Source organism: Catharus ustulatus, chromosome 24 (assembly GCF_009819885.2).
Source record: "Catharus ustulatus isolate bCatUst1 chromosome 24, bCatUst1.pri.v2, whole genome shotgun sequence".
NCBI lineage: Eukaryota > Metazoa > Chordata > Aves > Passeriformes > Turdidae > Catharus > Catharus ustulatus.
The window spans coordinates 6,127,917-6,147,210 of NC_046244.1; the positions used below are offsets into that span (position 1 = coordinate 6,127,917).

A 19,294-nucleotide genomic window follows, 5' to 3' on the forward strand; every position below is an offset into this window, starting at 1 on the left:
TAAACTACAGCAATTCGTGGATCTGTGTAAAAAATTAAGATTGGAAATGAAAATAAATTTAAAAAATAAAGGTTATACCTGTGCAGCAGGTATGAGGACAGCAGAATAAAGGACCTTGTTGCACACAGCAATGTGGGATTCTTCTGCCAGGTTTTAAAATGCAAAACTGATTTGTCCAGTGAGATTTACAAACCAAACCAAACCCACCCCACCTGGAACAACCTCTCCAACCACCTCCAATGTTCAGGATCCCTCCCCAGTGTGACTGTCCATCAATCAAACTTCTCACTGCAGAAATAAATATCATTGGCACTGGATCAGAAACAGGAACTATTGCAACAGCTGTATTTTTACAAAAAAATAGGTGTGGTGAAAGCACACTGTGTGTAAATGTGCTAGAAACACTTCTGACTGATCCACTTTCCTTACCCAAATTCCAGGGATTTGAAGATATGGCAGAGCACAGACCTGTGGACAGAAATTCCCTTTAGCTCTCATGAAATAAAAATTAGAATGCAAGGAAAAACACAGAGATTCCTAGGAGAGGACGAGATCTCAATGTGCATTTTATTTAAAAAAACCCAAACCATGCTCAGTTAGAATTGCACCTCTGGTAAAAGCATTTAAGAGAAATACAAGGAAGAAAAGCAGGATCTGCATGACATGAATGTGCAATGGGATAAAAGCATGCATCAGTTAATGATAACATTCATAATTATGTAATTTTTGATATAATTAATTCAAACTGCACTGTTCTACTCCAAGAACAAAATCTCAATGCAGCTATTTCCTCAAAGAAGCCAAATGTGATTTACTATTTGCTATCAATCTCAGAACGTTATTTTTGTTCATTACAGATTTTTTTTCCTGTATGATCCAGTGCTAGCTGAAAATTTTCCACAAAATCTCATAAGATTGAGAAATTTCCTTTGTAAAACAAGGACTTTTCTTCTTTTTTTTTTTTTAATCCTTTATGTATATTATCTTTCTTTTGCCTGATGTATTAAGTGGTCATTCTTTTCCACATAAATGGTGTATTCCCAAAAGGATATTTTAATCTCTGCTAAGCCCAAAAACAATCTCTAACTAAAAAATTTAAAATTTAAAAACAAAACCAACATGCAATTTGCCTACTATAAATCTCACTTAGATTTAATGACCAAAATATTGTGTATAGCTGCTTTTGAAATCTGTAGGCAACTTTGCAAATACCTAATAAACTTGTGGTGTTTCTTAAGCACTTAGATTTAATCAGTATTTTCCAGATGGGGATGCTGGATGAATCTCCAGCCTCAAGAACATTGACATCCCCATCTGCATGCAATGTGGTTCCACAGATTTTAATAAGATAATTCCTGTCCACATTGCAGGGGTGGAACAGAAATTTCCCCACGGTTCCTGAAAAGAATATTAGCAACTTGGGACAGTACTTCAAGAATAATTTATTCTAATTTCAGTAAATTTCTTATTTTGTTATTTGTAAATCTCAAGGTGATGAATTAAAGCTTTAGTGCATCATAAAAGTTATTTAAAAACAAACACTTGATTATTATAAATCAAAGGCTTAACCACACCAGGATCTAATAGTTTTTCATAACAACCTGAATAATAGCCAATCCACTTTCCTACAGTTTAATTGGCAAACCTGCTCGTTCTTTTACTAATTAAAGGTAACCACACCTCCCTTCACAAAACATGACAGAAGGAACACTTTGGTTTAAATTCTAGGGAAGCAAGAATCTACTGAGGGAAGAGTTTGCAGAAAAAAAATATTGGGCTCTTTAATCTTTTTTGTTATTGTTTGCTGTGTTTTGTGGGGTCTTTTGTTTATTTTATTACAGTGTATTCGTGCTGGATAGTTTTAATTGAAAATTGGCTATAATGCTCTGGGTTGTTTTACTATAAACCTATTTTGGTTGCCAAGCAATCTCACCTTTTAGTAAGGTATAAACAAATATTGGAATAAACCCCCAGATTTAGACCTGTGAGAGGAGGGAAAGTGATGCAATACTGTATCTCTACTTACTTCTCAATATTAATTAGGTTTCAGTATATGAGTTCTGGTGGGAAATTATTCCATTTTGGTAACATCTCTCCTGCCTGGTTTACATGAGGTCCCGTCTGCAAGACAGAAATTGGAATTTTTATGCTTTTTTTTTTTTTTCTGCTTTTTCTTTCATGCCATCCCTTCCAGAGCAGTGATGGATGCTGTGAGGAAAATATGAAAAGAATGCTCTGGAAACTTTGGCTGTGTGAGTACCTTTATAACCAAAGCTGGAAAAAATAAGTTCTAAGGCACAGAATTGCCACTTGTCAGGATCCTGAGGGGAAGATCACAGAATCACGGATTTGTGAGGGTTGGAAGGGCCCTCTGGAGATCACCCTGTCCAAGGCAGAGTCAGCCGGAGCAGATGAAACAGGAATTTGTGTCGGGGTGGTTTTGGGATGGCTCCAGGAAGGAAAGGCTCCATGCCCTCCCTGCCGCCCTCATGGAAAGCTCTTCCTCATTTCGAGGCGGAACTTGTGCTTTAGTTCACACCCAGTGCTGAGCCTGGGCACCGCTGAGGAGCCTGCCACCATCCTGGCACCCCCTGCAGATATTTTTATTCACTAATGAGACCCCTCCTCAGCGTTCCCTTCCCAGACTAACCAGGCCCAGCTCCCGCAGCCTCTCCTCACACGACACGAACGCATTTATTGTTTGCCAGCCTCTTGCGAGCAGCATTTTAAGGCCTGTGGCCTTTCCCGCTCCCGTTTAACGTGGCGTGGAGGCTCTCCCTCTCCCAGCCCTGAGCTTAAACACCGTTCGTGGGCTCCATTTCGTGCCTTTTTGTTCCCATCCGGTTCTTTCAGACTTGTTTTCGGCCTGCAGGGCCGGCGATCCCCCCTCACGCCGCCCGCCCTCGCCCTTTGTTCGCTGAGGGGAGGGAGCGCGCGGGAGCGCGGGCGGGAGGCGGGAAGCGCGCGCCCGCCGCCAGCGTAAGGGGCCGAAGGGCGTTGCCCGCGCGGGCGCGCGCACCGCCCGCCCTCCCTCCCGGCCGCGCTGGGCGGGTGCCCGGTGGAGGCGGCGGAGCCTCCGGTGAGGCTCGCGGCGGCCGCGGCTGTGCGGGGCCAGGGCGGGGCGGCGGAGCCTCCGGTGAGGGGCGGCGGGGCTGCGCGGGCCGGGCCGGGGCGGGGTGGGAGCCGAGCCGGGGTTTCCCGGGCGGGCAGCACGGGCGGGGCGGAGGGAGGAGGGGAAGGAGGGGAGGGAGGTTCGCCGCGCCCAGGCTGCCGCTGCCCGATGGCTGCGGGGAGCTGAGCGGGCTGAGGAGGAGTCGAGACCCAGCGACACCCCCTCCCCCGCGGATCCCTCCTTCCCGCTCGGCTCTGCTGCTCTTCCCCGGGACCCGGCGGGCGCAGCGCGGGCGGCTCCCCCGCTCCTCCTCCGCCGCCTCCTCCTCCTCCTCCGCCCCCCTTCCCTCCCCAGGCCGGCGGGACGCGGGCAGGACCGCGGGCGGCGGACGGACCGGCCCGGTTCATGAGCAGCGGCCGGGAGGGCAGGTAACCGTGTGAGGGGTGCGGGGAGGCCGGGGGGGGGTCCCTCAGAACGCGTTTCCCGCCCGCCGAGCCCCGGCCGGCCCCACCCCGGGGCCATCTTCCCTCGGCTCCCCCTCAGCCCCGCTCCTTCCCCTCCCCCGCGCTTCCTCCTCCTGCCGCACTTCTCCTTTCCCTCTCCTTCCCTCCGCTGTCCTCCCCTTCCGCCGCCGCACCGGGGGCCCCCCCGGGCCGCCGCCTCCTCGTCGCCCCCGTTCTCGGCGACCCTCGGCATGGCGGGGTTGGAAATAGCCCCCCTCCCCCGCGCTTCCCACCTCCTCGGGGCTCCAGCTTCCCCTAAAAAAGAAGTGTGTTTGTAGCTGGAGGAGGAGGGGAAAAAGGTGGGGGTGGGACTGATTCCCTCTCGAAGGCTTCCAGGCGAAAAGGGAGGAGACCTCGGATCTTGCGGGGTTCCATTTTTAATTATAATTACGCTGTAGTGGTCCCTGCTAGACGGTTTTGGGGTCTCGTCTTAAGCCACAAAAGGCGACTTTCCCCAGCGATCCAGCCGGCAGAGGGAATATTTGGAGAGAGATTCAAGGGAAGGAGGAGGAAAAAAAAAAAAAAAAAGCAATGGTGTGGCTGCTGTAATGGTGGAAAACTGATTAAGAGGAGCCGGGGGTGAGACAAACAGGGTAAGGCTGCTTCCAGCACCCCCAGCCAGCCGAGGGCTCGCAGATGGGGCTCATGCTGGGTGTGCTGGGCGAGGGAGGGGTAGGGAAGGTTTTGTTCTCGTTAGAACCGGAACCCAGGATGGATTCAAACCGCATATTTTTTTTTCCCCCCATGTATTACGGTGCTGCATATTTTTGTGTGCCCGTAGCAGCGATAACGAAGATCATGGAGGGTGTTTGCTACAATAGAAAGATGGAGTTGTTTTTTTTTTTTTTCTCCTTGGAAATGCTGTTTAAAATATTGCTTCAATTCCCAGCTTTTTATCGAAAGGATTTCAGCGTTATTATTATTTTTTTTTTAGTCTGTGCAAGGGATGTTGAACGTGTAGGATTTTTAATCCTACAGCTTTGTAGGGAACGAAGATGTGTAAAGCCTTGCATGTAAATATGAAAGAGATAAGGCGTTTTATTAACAAAAAAATCTTGTCCAGAAGAAAATCAGAATGATGTAGAGGTTGTTGTAAGATGTCAATTTATCATTCCTGGAGATGAACTGAAATTTTAACGAATGTGATATTTCATTATTCTCTAACAAAGTCATGGCTGGGACTCGTTTTAAAACCAGGCATCCTTTCTAGGATGTGCCGACTGCCACGTTATTATGTATTGTCTCCAGAGGAGGAAATAGGAGGAAAGAACTGTAAATGCAAGGCTTAAGTGATTATTGAAACAGCTTTTGAGAATAGTTGGCTCAACTTGGAGAGGTGATTTAAGACTGAAAAATTAAACGTTTTGCTGCTGTAGGATATCTGCACCTAATCGTGAGAGATTTATCCCATATTTTAAGCTGATCTGGACACGAGGATGTGAATCAAGACAAAATGCTGTCGATGTGTATGTGAAATACGTGTGAGGAAACGAAGATGATCTGTTAATACCTCAATCCCTCCCTAAATGTGCTCGATCAGAGTTTATTCCTCTCCCTTGTGTGCTTGTGGAGAGGAGAAGGAGAAGGGGTGATAATAGTGTAGTTGTTTTGGTGGCTGCAGATTAGCCAGGGTGTCTGTTTGATTTTCTTTTTGCTGTGAATGAATGGATCTCTCTGTGCCTGGGCCCAGTAGCTGCAACAAGATGGCGTTTGCAGCAAGGCAGCTCTCATTTTTCAACTCCTCCTCACCCCAGCTTTGCCAAACTAGATCTTATTTCGTAATTGTGTTTTAGATTTACTTTCTCGTTCTCTTTGCTTTCTTCTCTTCTGGGGTGGGGGTAGGAGGAGTATTTGGAAGATTGCTGCGAGAATCTGTGGGGTTTTTGGTTTTTTTTTAAATTTTTGTGAGATAGGAACTAGGTGGGAGGAGTAAATAGTTTTATTGAAATGCTCACATAGGCTCTCAAATGAATAAAGGGGTGACACAATTTTCGTTTTTTACCTTGCAGCGTCTGCTTAACACCACCAAAACGTTGCTGCCTTTTATTAAGCCTGTTGCTAAAAGCCAGTTTTTAAATGTAGAGCACGGCTGTACAAAGGCTGCTGGGCCGTGGGGCTCTGCTGGCCAGGTAACCATCAGATCAGAGCCTGTGCACACAGGTGTCTTTGTGACACAAAAGAGTCTCCTGTCTGCTTCACAACACTCCCAATTCGTGGAGGGTTGAAGACTGCTGCTGACCCAGAATTACTGCCATCCTCTGGATAACTGTTCTTTTAATGGGCAGGAATAAGAAAGGCTTGGGGGATGTTAAAGCAGCTCTGTGTCTGAGTAGTCTGCTTCAAAACGACATCACGAATTTCTAAAGCCTTTTATGTGTGGTTTTTAGTAGCTTTTAAGAAAAATGGACTTTTGGTTTGTAACTCCTGTGATATTTCACTATAGTGCCAAACTCCTTAACTTAGGTAGCCTAAATAAAATAGCTTGGTTAATATTTGATATACTGGACTCAGGCTTAAAACAATATACTTCCCAGCAAGGAAAATAAGAAATGCTTGTTATGTCTCCTGTATTCAAGTGACCTCCAAACCTTTGATAATATCAAACATTTTAGTACTGTTTATCTATTACTTAATGTATAATCAGTTGTTTGTTAGTTTATTGTAGTAACCCAGCTGTAGCTCATGCAGAAGGAAGCTGGGAAGCAGCAGAGCTGATTTTCAGTTGAGCCTTGCAGTACTGTTATTTTTTTTTTTAATTAAAAAAAGCTAAAATTAGCTGAATGCATTTTCACTTCTCTTGTGTTTTAAGAACATTTTTTTTTAACTTAAGAATACTGTCCAATAAAGTGTTAGTTCCATTTGATGTTAATGTCCTGTTAAACCTGAAATTACCTGTGCAATTTTTTTTTGTTGCTACCACTTTGGCCTTTTAGTACAGGATCAGAAAGGAGCAGAGTGAAGTGAGATTCTGTTTTGGGTAAGATAAATTACATTTATCCTTGTTGAGTCCTTGCAGCTGCTAAGTCAGTACGTAGCAGGCATCCTAGCATGAAATCTTTGACAACATGGTAAATTAAAATTCCACAGGAAATCTTAGCAGAACAGTTTTTTAAATCACCTCGGTGCCTCATGGAAATGTGGGGATGCTGTATTTAGACTTAATGAGAATTCTTGTGTAAGTAATCAATGAAGTTCTGTATAACCAGGGAGTGGATAGAATTTTGTGTAGCATTATTGTTAATATCATCCCAGCAGAAACACTCCACAGCTGTTAAAAATTTTAAAACTTGAACCATTAAACTTAAACTAAGAAAACCCTTCAACTAATGCGATTTCAAGGCTCTTTAATTATAGTAGAAATATATATTGTGTTTGTAGGATGCCTTTTCCTGAAATGAAGCAAGATGTTGGCTGCTCTGTGTAACTTCCTGGTGCTTTGGAGGCTTCGATTTGGTCATGTGGAAAACAACTAAACTGCTTCTTCTTAAATAGTAACTTAGTTATGATTTCTCAATCCCTGTGAAACCAGATGCCAATTCATCTGAAACTTTTGTTGTTTTTGTAGATTCCTACCAGGCCTGGAGCTGTGGTTGGGGATGTTAAGCAAGTGTTGGGTTCAGCTGGTTTTGTAGTTACTGCAATAAAAAATAAGAAATAAAAAATGGGAGTTGTTTGCGCTCTGTGAAAGCAGCGGTAGATTTGTCTCCTCCACGCAGGGCTCAGCTCATGTTCTAGGCACTGAATTGGATTAAATTCTTACTGTCCATGGATTTTGGCTCTCAGCATTAGTGGATTGGTAATTGATATTCTCAATTTTAATATCCAGTTTTAGCCATATGGTACACCGTATTGTCTCAGCAATTGCATTCAGCGCTGCTTTCCTATGAGCAGTGGGGAATGGGAAATTTGGCATTCCAGTTGTTGAATTACCCTTAGGTGAGTTGGCCTTGGAGTCTTTAATGCCTCTGGTCATGGCAGAGTTTTAGATGGGGTCTTTTTTTTTTTCTACAGGATTTTACTGGTTATGTGGCCAAAAAAAAAAAATAACCTTGAAAGCAGCTTGCTTGCATTAATGAAATGTTTCTTAAACATGTGACTGAAGATAAAGTGGGCATTTTTTGAAGGGAGTCTCTTGGTTGCTTCAAGTGCAGACTGAAAATGAAAAGAATACATACTCCATTCAAAATGTTTTTTTTCTCCCCACTGATAAAGTTGGAACTAGTATTAGCCAAGGTCATGATAAAAAACAAAAATACCCCCAAGCCCCTATGTTTCTATTTAACATAGTGCCTCAATTTATTATTTCTTCACAGGGTGTCCAGTGTGCTGGGGATTTTGTGAGTGTGGATTTGTTTTTCACCAAACAGAAATGTATGCAGAATCCATAGATACTTGAGCCAACTGGTAGTTGAGCAGAACATTAAGAGGTTTTTAAAAGCTCTGAGCTGGCTATGAGCAGTACCTTTACTTGAGATGCCAAAATAATCAACCTAAATTACTGTGAAAGGCTTCCTAGTACAAAAATATGGACACTCCAAGATAGGTTTTGAGACAGAATATTGCATTTTTAGTAAAATAGTAGAAGATTTCTGAGTAGAGAGGAGATGGTTGGCCTTGGAATAGAAATCCACACTTAAAAATAATTTTGTGAGCATAAAAATCAGATTTTCTTGGACCCTTTTTTTTAACAGCTGGCCTTCTAAAATGAGTTCTTTGCAATTAATGTCTTGTAAGAATATTCATTTGTATTAAATACAAATGAATTAATGTATAAATGCATTAATACTTACCCACTGCATTTACTGGAGTGGTGTAGACTATATTATGATTTGTTAGTCTGTTGAAATACAGTGGAATATTTCTGCCTGTCTGGAGGGTTTGAGTGAACTGGTTGCAGGGGGGTGATGTTTGCCTTGCCCAGTATATTCTTAGAAATGCAGGAATTTTCTGTCTTGAACCCAGCTAGGGAGTAATGACAATATTCTTGGGTGCCATCTGGAAGCAGCCAAGATGTGGTGTCGCTTGCTATGTATATCTTACTCTCCCTTTTAGTGGGGGTGCTGGAATTAGATGCCTACATGGGAATTTTTTTATGTGTTAGGCAAAAAAAAAAAAAAAGCCTTCCTGGGGATGGAAGTGTAATTTGTAAGGAGCCATGGAAATAATAGCTTCTAAATTTTCTCCAGCATTTTCAGTTCTGGCCTGAAGTGACAGAAAATAAGGATATATCCAGGTGTTAGACATTGATTTTTGGGGTGGACACAGGAATAAAGGCTTGAGAAAGCAGTTCAAAAGCAAATGTTGAGATATTGCTGGATTTAAGTCTTGTTAAAATTTGATAAATTAACTCCAGCAGGTTTAAAGTTGGAGTCCTTTGGAAGGTGTTGCAGACATTTTGAAGACCTGGCTTTGGGTTAATGGATATTTTCCCTCTGTCAGATATTCCCTGGTAATTAAGAATTGTTGAAAACAAGTTTTTTTTATCATGAAGGGAAGACCTGCAGTTATTTCTGCATTTGATGGGACTGAAGGGTTAAAATTTTATCTTCCCTGTGCTGTGTCTCTTTTGGAATGGATAAGTGAAAATGAGGCTGAAGACCTGAGGAAGGTGATCTGAGGGAGCTTAAAGGAGACAAAGCTGTAAGGTTGCTCTGTAATTGAAGGTGGTAAAGATAGGTTAAATCTTGGATTTATTTTCATAGATTGTATTTAGAACTTGATGAGGGAAAAATTAGTAGCATGTAACACAGTGAAGGGAAGGAGGCTGATTAAAAATCTAGTTGCCATTTTAATGGGAAATGTAATTCATTTCTGTAAGTAGTTTGCCTGAAACTGCTTCATTAAAAATGAGTATATTAATTTGAGGAGGTAGAATATCAGCTTGTCAAATCACTGCAATTTCTAAAGGTTCTCTGTTTAGAAGAGAAAACATTCTAGATGTTATAAGGATTAATTGAATTGTGTATAGTTAAATATTTTTTCTGTGTGTTCCTACCTTGATCTGAAGAAGGTTTGCCTACAATTTCATGCCAGTTATGTTTATCATGTTTTTTTCAGATGAGAATATTTTTGATGTCTTCTTGAAAACTGCAGTAATGCCTGCCAGCACTCCCCAAAAAAAGAAAATATTAATTATCTGTAATTAGATAGATTAGATAATTTTTTGTAGCTTTATGTAACGTGGTCCTATATTCAAAGCTATGTATAGATTTTTGTCACTATTTTAAGCTTGTTCTTTTTTTCCCCCAGCAAAGGGAAAGGAAAAAAAAAAGTAAAACCAAAATAATTCTCTCTGAAAACTCAGAGCTCCATCCAAACTCCTGCATGCTGTGTATGAAAGTAGGTTTAAGGAATATTTTATCAGTTCAGATATCAGTGCTGATTTGGTTCATCCTCTTTACAAAATCAAACTGTGCTGGGGATGAGGGAATAAAGAAGAAATGTCAAGGCTTTCTGTATGACTTTGAGACAGGCAGCTGTGGGTGTTGGCCTTCACTGACAGGAAAGGGATGCCTTGTCTTCTGTTCCTTGTTTTGTCTTCTGTTACAGTAACCTTAATTACAGCAGCTGATGCCAGTTATTTTCTTTCTTAAAGAAAAAGAGTTTCTGCTGAACTGTTCATTCTGTACATCTCGATTTCCTTACTGCATTTCTGCCTTTTTTGCTGGGTTAGATGCAGGGAACCATCTTAAAAGTCTTCTCAGGCACATGTGCTTTGTGTTTATCCTGCCATTTCAGGATTTGCTAAAAATCTGTCAATAAATAGAGGTTATCTAAAATTACTTGCAAACCCATGAAGTTATTTGACAAGCTGAGTGGGTTTTGTTTTATTTTTGTGAAACGTTGAAATTTCCAGCACTGATGTGACAGAAGAATCTTTAATTGTGCTCCTCAAAATTGGAGTTGAATTCCATGGATACAGAAATACACATCCCAGTATTAATGGGGAGTTCCTCACTGCAAGGACTTTCTGACTGGCACATCTGTGCTAACATGGGATGTTTTCCCAGATTTCTTTTCCTGGGGCTGACTGGGCAGGATGTTGAGCTTACAGATGTTCTGTTGATCACATGTCCTGTCCAGATGTGCCCTGCAAGCTTGGGGTGTTTTTGCCCTTCTATAATCTGTGGGAAACGTGACTTTCTTCTGGAACTGGAGAAATTAAATCTCTTACATCACACAAAACACACTGTATTCAGTCCAACTGTTTGGAGTTTTGTGTTTGAGGGATTTACCAAAACAGATGAGGGATGGGAGGTGGCTCAAAGCTCCAAGGATCACATAAATGTGACTTTTTTGTCAATGCTTGGTTATCTTCAGTGGTAAAATTTGTAAGGCCAGGCAGAAATGATCACTCTGTTCACATCACTGATCAGAAATCTCTGAACTTATTTCTTAGCTTGAAATGTGTGAAATACTGATATTTTTTAGTAAGATCTTTGTGGTGAAACATGTGCAGAAAATCTGGTTTAGTCATACGTGTGAGGTTCTGTCCTGTTTAACTTGATACATGTTGGTTAACACCAAGTGGTTCAAGGTATGTGTTGAATGTAGCAACGCTTGAATCTCAAAATTAAAAAGTCAACTTAGGTTTCAGTATCTAAAATATATTAAAAGTAAAGAGTATAGTACAAAACTTGCTACATTTTGTTTCTGGTGAATGGAACAGATGTAACAGAGCTAAACAGAGCAGGTTTAGGCCTGCATCAAAATGCTGAGAAAAAATCTTTATGCCCCTCTTGCATTTTATCATTTTGGCTCCCAAAACTCTGGGCAGTTTTGTTGTTTTTCAGATAGCCTAACAAACGTGTTGGGAGGCTGGTGTGGTAATTTTCTCCATTTGTCTAGAAAAACAAAGTAGATGTGATAGTCTGCTGAAACCTTTGGTGCCTGAAATAAGCTGATACTGTGCTAATTAAGGAGCTGTCTTTGTTGGAACATATGTTTGATATTGCTGCTGCAGGTTCTCTGTGAAGTGGCAGGACTGTGAAGATAGGCTGCTGTCTGTGTAACAAAGGTGGTGTCTGTACAAAGATCAGGAACGGGCTCTTGATGCTCGTGGCAGTTTAATTGTGCTGCAGGTTACCAAGTCCTGCATTTCACTGCAGCTGTCAGATGTTATCTGGCCTCTGCCTGAAAACTCACTGTGCAAGTTCCTTGCTGAAAATGCTGAAATGTTCCTTTCCTCCCTGAAAACAGGACTGAGCAGGGGCCATTTAACAAATTTAAATCTTGACAAAGTAGCAGGGTCTTCAGTAGATGCCTGAGATGTTGGGGAAGTGGGTTTTTCTGTGTGGGGAAACTCAAATATAAACACTTGGAACAGTGAAGTCAAATTGGTTGATTTGACTTAAATTCTTCCCTTCTTCTTCTGAGCATGGACAGTAGATGAAGTGTCAGCATTTCAGGAAGTTCTGAAGTTCAGCATTTGAGGAAGTGCTGTGGATTATCCTGGAGTTGCTCATGGCTGCTCTGGGGTGGGGGATCCTGTGCAGACATTGCTCTGGGCACAGCAGTTACAGCTGGGAACATTCAGCAGCCCCAAACAGGCACCCAGTGCTCATCCAGAGGGGCTGTGCTGAGGCTACAGGGTCAGAGCTCCCTCAGGAGCTCCAGGGCTCATCCAGCCTTACCTGCCTGCTGGTTTGGCACCACTTTCCAGGTATTTTTTTTCCATAAAGTAAGTGGGACTGTCTTCTGATGTTTTCAGTTTTGGTTTTTCTCAGTAAATTCACTGGTGTTACTTTTTTTTTTTTTTTTCTATTTATCATGATTCCTCTATATTTTGATCACCTAGCAAGATAGATACCATCTCCAGGAATGCAACTGATACTTAAAAGATTAATGCCAGAAATTTTCAGAGAGTTAATGCAGATCTTTTGGGAAGAGGAATGTCCAAGGGTGAAAGCTGAGTATTTCCTGCTGTACCTTTGTGCTGTGATCCTGGCCCTGGGCTGTGCTCTCCTATCAGCACTGAGCATTGTTGCCTTGTGTGTTCCCAGGCACCACTTCTCTCTCAGTCTAATGGATTCAAGGTCTCCTGTGTTACTCGACTGTTCAGGCTCAGCCTTGCTTTTCTTGTTCTTCTGTACCTTATTTTGTACAAACAGTACATATCAAAACAGCAATTGGGAGAAATCAATGAGCTACTCAATGCTGCACATTGATTAAAGATGGGGCATGTTGATTTTGGGGCTAGAGAACAAAGTATTAATCTGTTTTGGGTGAAAAGATGAGAGAAATTCCATATTTTAATCTCTGGTGAGTATCTCATATCTGCTATATGCATCTAATGTATTTTGTTGATTTTTTTAAGGCTCACTGAAATGATTCTTATCTTCAGAGTGATGCTGGAGAGCAGCTGTTTTTCATGGCATAGCTAAACTTACTCTAACAGGGCTCTGTTAATCTCTTACTGAAGATCACTGTGCTGTTTGAACACTAAATTCCTATTTCAGTGAATTAAATGTATTCTGTTTTTTAGCTGGGGCTCGGATAAAGATCTTTTACACGGTTGTAAGGAATGAATATTTTGCTTTTAGCTGATCTCTGAGGCTTTGTACAGTCTGTGTAGCAGAGGCACAAAGGAGCAGATGGTTTGTTCCAATGTCTTAACTCCCCTATTTTTGTTGGGGCAGATGTGACAGCAGCTGTGGTGAGAAGGTAGTTATCAACTCACGTCCAGCCTGCCTTCAAGAGGGGCTTACTTTTGTTGCTTCTGTTGCATTTTTATTATTATTATTATTTTTATTTTATAAAAGCTTAATACACTAAAAGCTTGCTTGCTTTCTCTGAGTTGTAAAGCAGAGCAGGAAGAAGAATCCCTGATTTCTGAAGTGCTCTCTGAGGATTTGATCCTGACAGTGAAAGGCATTTTGGGTGCAACCCTTGATCCGTATGGAGAAGCACAATTGAGATTTGCTAGAATATGGACTGGAAACACAATGTGTTTCTCATTAGTGTTTCTCATTAGTGTTCTGAGGGCCTTGGTGCAGTGAGACATGGCAGCATGTGAGCTGCTCAGCAGTGCCTGCTGCTCAGATCAGGGAAATGCTTTTCACAAGCAAAGTTGGCCATGAAAGATCACTTCAGATCTGTAAATCTCCCTTAGATCAAGAGCAGAGATGTCCCAATTTGATTTGCTCTTCCTCCTTGTTTTTCAGTGGTTTTACTTTTAAGGATGTCAGAAGTAGGGTTGCTAAGTGTGGCTTTCTGGAAGTTGGTTGTATTTTTTCAAAGGGTGTAGACAGGAAGCAGTTGATTCTCCTTTGACTCAGTTGACTCTTTATTGGCTGGCATATGTAGAACAAAATGGATGATTCAGCTCCTGTTGATAAAATAGCAAGAGCTAAAATTTATGGAAATACAAAATACAATAATGGGGATTTCTGCTGATTTTCTGTGCTTATGCAGGCACAGAGTCTTACTGATTTATTTTTTGTCTTAGTATTTTTCATGTCTGTTCTGCTATTTTTGTTTCTGGGGGTTTTTTTTGTGTTGTAAATAAGTGATCACATAGCCCATTTCCTCCTCTAATGTAATAAATATTGTAGTGAAGATCTTAATGTACCTGCTGATGTCACTGTGATGGCAATATCTGAACCAGCACATGATTTTTAACAAGGTGAAGATCATTCCAAGACAGATGTTTCAGCAAGCAGAGCTGAGAGAAATCCCATCCAGCCTTTTGGAACCTACTTGTTCTCTTACACTTTAATCCCTGACAGGGCAGCTGATCCACTTGATGGATTTCATTGTAATCTTCAGGATTTTGGTAACAGGAGGTGTCTCTGCCAGGTTTTCCATCTCCCCATTCATTTATTTGCCTGGGAATTCAGTGCAGAGTGATCCAGTCACACTCTGGGCTCTCCTCAGCACCTACTGGGAAATATTTGGGGGAGAGCTTGAGCAGAACATCATCCTGAGAGAGAAATCCATCAATCTTTGTGAGGGCTTCTGAGCGTTTTTAAATCACAGAAAATGAACTGAAGACTGTTTGAAAATTGGCTTACCCAGAAGTGACTTTTAAAAGACAATATTTGGATACTTAATGGGAATTCTCAAGAATTAAGTTTCTTAATAGGATTGCAATTTACTATAAGCATGTTCTTAAAGCATGGATTAAAAACTTGTTTTGATACCTGGACAAACATGGTTTTAATTGACTTCCATTAAAAAGAAACAAGTTTATGAATTTAAGCATGTAAAGTGTTTTCATTTGCTGTGTAATGGTTCTGTGAACTTCCACAGCTGTGTGCTTCCATTTCTGACTTCCAGGAGAAAATGTTTCCTGTATAACTTGGATTGTGAACTACCCAAACCTACAGATTCAGCTGATAGACATGAGAGATCACACATTTTATCAAAAGATAATATCCTGATACCAGGCCATTACTTGGTAATATCACAGGAACATTGCAGTCTTACTTTAATTATTAATTATTAAAACAACACTGCAATATTCCTGTGGTGCCCTGCTTAGGTAAACACAGATCCTGGTGGCTTTGCAAATGAAGTGAAAATATCCATAAAAAGTGGAGGTTCATGATAAAAGAGTTGAAGGAAGCAATGAACAGAAGTCAGAAACAACAGTTCAGTTACTTCCAGGCTCTGCAGGTAGAAACATCTAGTAATAAATGCTTAGTCATTTCTCTGTTGGTTAATTAATAGTAATGAATCCTCCTTCAGTGCTGCCTGTGTTTTGTTTGTCAGGCTGAAGGGAGATGTCTCGTAGTGTGTGACAGCAAAATTGCTTGGGTTTGGATAAGGGGATACTTCAGGAAGTGACAATTTTCAGTGACTTCTTTAGATAAATGCAGCTAGAAATTTATGCATAAGCAGATTCTAAGTTTTTAGTTACTCTGGTTTTGGGATTTTTTTTCCATTCTTTTTAAATGATAATATCAGGAAAGAAGTCAAAAACATTACTGACTAGTTGGATAAAATTGATGAGGTTATCTATAAACTCTTGCTCTTCAGAAGTATTAACTGCATAGAAATAAATTAGAATAAAACCTGCAATATTGGCTTATTGTGATTTAATAAATACAACTTTGTTGAAAACTTACACTAAATACCAGTAATATTTGTTCTTAAAATAAGTTAACTTTCCATGCCTGCTTCTTATCAGGAAGTGTAAAAATGCTCTTAAATGGGAATTTCTTTGAGAGGAAGAGAGAAAAGATGTAGTTAGGAAATGTTTGGGCTTGGCTCACTGAAGTACCAAGAGTTATTAATAGTCATGAACTACTTCAAAGCTCTCTTAAGACCCTTCTTTTTAAAAAGTGTTATTTTAAGCATTTGGCTTTAGGCATCTGTTAAACTTGTAATATCAGTTCTTTTTAGTTTTTTACAGAAATTCTCTGCTCTACATAGAATATTGAGTTGTGGGGTTTTTTTTAAATAATGCACATGGCTTCCAGATGCATTTAGAAAGGATTAATGAAATGACCTGTTACAGTCCAGATTTTTTATGCTTAAATATTACATCAGTATGATTCTTTTTTGAAATGTAGGTCATGGGATTAGCATCAGGAAATGTGAGTATTTTGGCAACATGGGATTGTGTCTGCCATGAAAACAGCAGGATTTTGTATGGTGGTGGCAGGAGGAGACACAGCCCACTTCACAGCAGACCTGGGTACTGCAGTCATGTGTCCTGCCATGATCTTTGCTTTGTTGTCTGCTTGTTGAGGCTGCTATTTTGAGAATGTGGTAAATTATCCAAAAGGTTGATTTTCAAGTACTGTCATTTCACGATTACAAGCCGCACCATTTTAACTAAAATTTTGGTCTGAACCCAAAGTGCGGCTTATAATCAGGTGTGGCTTAAATATGGACAAAGAAGGAAAAGTTGCTGTTTTAGTTTGGAGGACAGGTGTGTGCTGAGAAAGGCAGGAGCTTCTCTTTGAAATGGAGAATGTAAACCCCCTCCCTCCAAATTATTATCATTTTGAAATCAAGGGGCTCTCAGGCAGAGATATGGGAATAGGAATAACAGTTCTTTACTAGGGAAATTAAAATAGAAATACAGCACTACAAAGAACAAACTCCAAACTCTGACACAGTCAGAGTACAACCTGACACCCGTCAGTCAGGCAGGGTGTTGGCAGCAGTCCCATCCCATGGTGGCTGCATCCTCCTGCAGTGACAGATGTGGCTCAGCTGGAGCAGTGCTCCTGTACAAGGTGCAGTTTCCCTCCGGAGCTCCAGTGGGGATGTGGAGCAATCCCGTTTCCCTCTGGAGTCCAGTGGAGAAAGGGGCTCCCTTAGTGTCCCAAACCCTCTGTTTTTATCTTGGTAAGAAATGTTGGGCTCTTCCCCCTGGCTGGAGCAACTCCCAATGGGATGCAGTAATTTTATCAGTGCCACAGTGGGACTCAATGGCCATGAGCAGAAAATGACTGGCTGGAGGAAGGATGGGTTGTGAGAAGATAAAGAACAATGCCCTGCCTGGTTTATAAAACATGGCCATGAACAGGAGATATCTCCTTTGGAAATAAAGAACACTGCCCCAGCTGGTTTCAATGGATGGCCCATTAGCAGAATATCTCCCACAGAGATCAGGATCACTGCCCCACCCTCAACAGATGGTGACAGAACAGACACCTTTGATCACACTCTGTATGGTAACATGTGGCTTATAATCATGAAATTACTGTATAAACAGAGGGAGGGATGACTCCTTGGAAAATGGAGGCATGCAAGAGCTGATGGATTATGCATGATGAGCATTTTGGTGACTTTCAGTAGGTGTTGTGTTTCTGTGTGGTAACAACCTCTGGCATATTGAGGAATTTGAACATGGAAGTTTAACTTTTATGGTGAATTATTCATATTCTGGAGCAGTTTTGGAGGAGACAAAAATGCACTGTTCCTCTGAGACAGTGGTTCCAATTTGGGACTTTGAATGTGAAAGAGCCTTGCTGAATTTGGGTTTTGCAAGGTCTTTCAAGGTTTCTAGATTTGTTAATATTTTGTTTCTTTAATTTTTTGAAATAAAAGCTTATTTTTTTTTCTAAACAGTAGCAGTGGATGGGTTTGTTCTGGATTTCTTGTTATTTTTCTGGGGGTTTGGAGTCTGAAGTGGCAGACTGAAGCAGTGGATGGCAGTTTGGTGGAAGGCCACGTTGGCTGGTTGGAGGCTGGGCCATGCAGGTCTGTTCTACCTGGTTTTTCCTGTTGGATGTGCTGATCTGTGTCAATGAGGTTACAGGTGAAGGAAGGTGGCCAGACCTTTACAAGGACCCTGGAACTGACCTTTATTCTTTAGCCAGCAATTTTCCTGTGTTCTGTGCAGCCAGGAGAATATTTTTTATTCCTGATGTGGTCTTGTATAGATCCATCGAACTGAGTAGAAAACGTGCACAAGTTTCTTCAGGAGGAAAGCATTTCTAGAATTCTACTTGAAACAAAACACACAAAAGCTCTAAAAATCAACATCAGTGACTCTAGAAATGGAACCTGCCTGTCCTTATTGAGCTGTAGGTAATAGTGAAGCACTGATGAAATCAGGTTGTTGAGTTGCAGCTATTTTTAGCTTGTGCAATTATCATTTTACTCACACACTGTATTGAGAATGGAAATTTGTGAGCTCTCCAGCCAATGTGGCTGCTGCAAGATGAGCATTAACACTGATGGACCTGTTGCTTGTTTTGTGTGTACTTCCCACTAATATATGGAAAAATGTCTAGTGAGCACAGCTCAGCTTCAGCTGGGAACTTGGCAATTCTTCAGCACAAGAAGCAGCCAATACCTCCCACAGAAACATTCAGCTGTGCTGGCCTTGCACGACACAAATGCTTTCAGGAAGTTTTGGAAGGAGTTCTACAATCTCCTCTTGTCCCTAGCAGGGTGAGCTCTTTGGCAAACCTGTTGGGAAGGTACTGCTTGCTTTTCAAAGTTTGTGTGCTCTGAAATGACAGATGTGGGAGATGGTTCCCAGAAAGGACACTGAATAAAGGAGGAGTTGTGTCCTTTTGCTCCAGAGTATTTAGATTTGTGAGTTTGTAATTACTAATTTATACTTCTCTAGGTTGTAATTCAAAACTGCTCTTGGAGGAGGGGACAGCAAAGACTTTGCTTTCTGGACTCAAGCTCAAGGAAATTCTGAGCTGGAATTAACTGTAGGAGGGGCCCATGCAGATCCCAAAACATCATTTAGCTTCCAGCTGTCTGCTGGAGCACTGGAAGTTGATGGGACCAAGGCATTAAACTGAGGATGGGCTTTGTTGGGGAGGTTTTTGTATACAGAACAATCCTAAAAGTTTGAATTTGAGACTTAATTACTGTTGCCTGGTGGCACATTGGAATTTCATGATGCTGGCAGTGATTTGGCAAGGTGGTGTAATCTCTTGGGCATGCAGCTACTGTTGTGTGATAATAATCAGCTGTGCAGACTGTAAGAAATGATTTTAATAAACTAACCTGCAATTGCTGGTTGCACAGCCATTATCTCTGCCTCATAGGTGATATATTACAGTGCTGATGATGTTGGTACCTGAACAAGAGCATCTGCAGGCTAAATTAGGAACTGCCTGCCTCCATCCAGCCATCCCTGCTGGCTCTGGGGTGCTCTTCACAGGGGTGCAGAGCAGCACTTGAAATTACTGCTTTGTTTTAATAGTGATACTGAGATATGCTAGTAGGGTTTTAGATGGTTTGAGGGTTTTTTTGGTTT

At 41.5% G+C, this 19,294-nt stretch overlaps 1 protein-coding gene and 1 long non-coding RNA gene across 9 annotated transcripts in view; one reads left to right on the forward strand and one right to left on the reverse strand.

Moving 5' to 3' along the window:
• Positions 1 to 317: 317 nt before the first annotated feature.
• On the reverse strand, positions 318 to 3,905 carry LOC117006980. 3 transcript variants are annotated; one of them, XR_004420057.1, is made up of 3 exons: positions 3,849 to 3,905; positions 2,027 to 2,121; positions 318 to 468 (listed from the first exon to the last, which is right to left on the reverse strand). It is a non-coding gene; the product is annotated as an uncharacterized LOC117006980 (long non-coding RNA). The 3 variants fall into 3 exon arrangements; XR_004420058.1 differs by lacking the exon at positions 3,849 to 3,905 and adding an exon at positions 2,651 to 2,947; XR_004420056.1 differs by lacking the exon at positions 3,849 to 3,905 and adding an exon at positions 2,261 to 2,947.
• Positions 3,057 to 19,294, forward strand: part of GNB1 (G protein subunit beta 1) — a 37,300-nt gene continuing 21,062 nt past the window's right edge. For 2 of the 6 annotated variants that reach the window (XM_033079811.2, XM_033079808.1), the window contains exon 1: positions 3,244 to 3,540. The gene's annotated coding sequence lies outside the window, so the exon portion shown is untranslated. The other 4 variants (XM_033079812.2, XM_033079810.2, XM_033079814.2 and 1 more) reach the window with 4 other exon arrangements.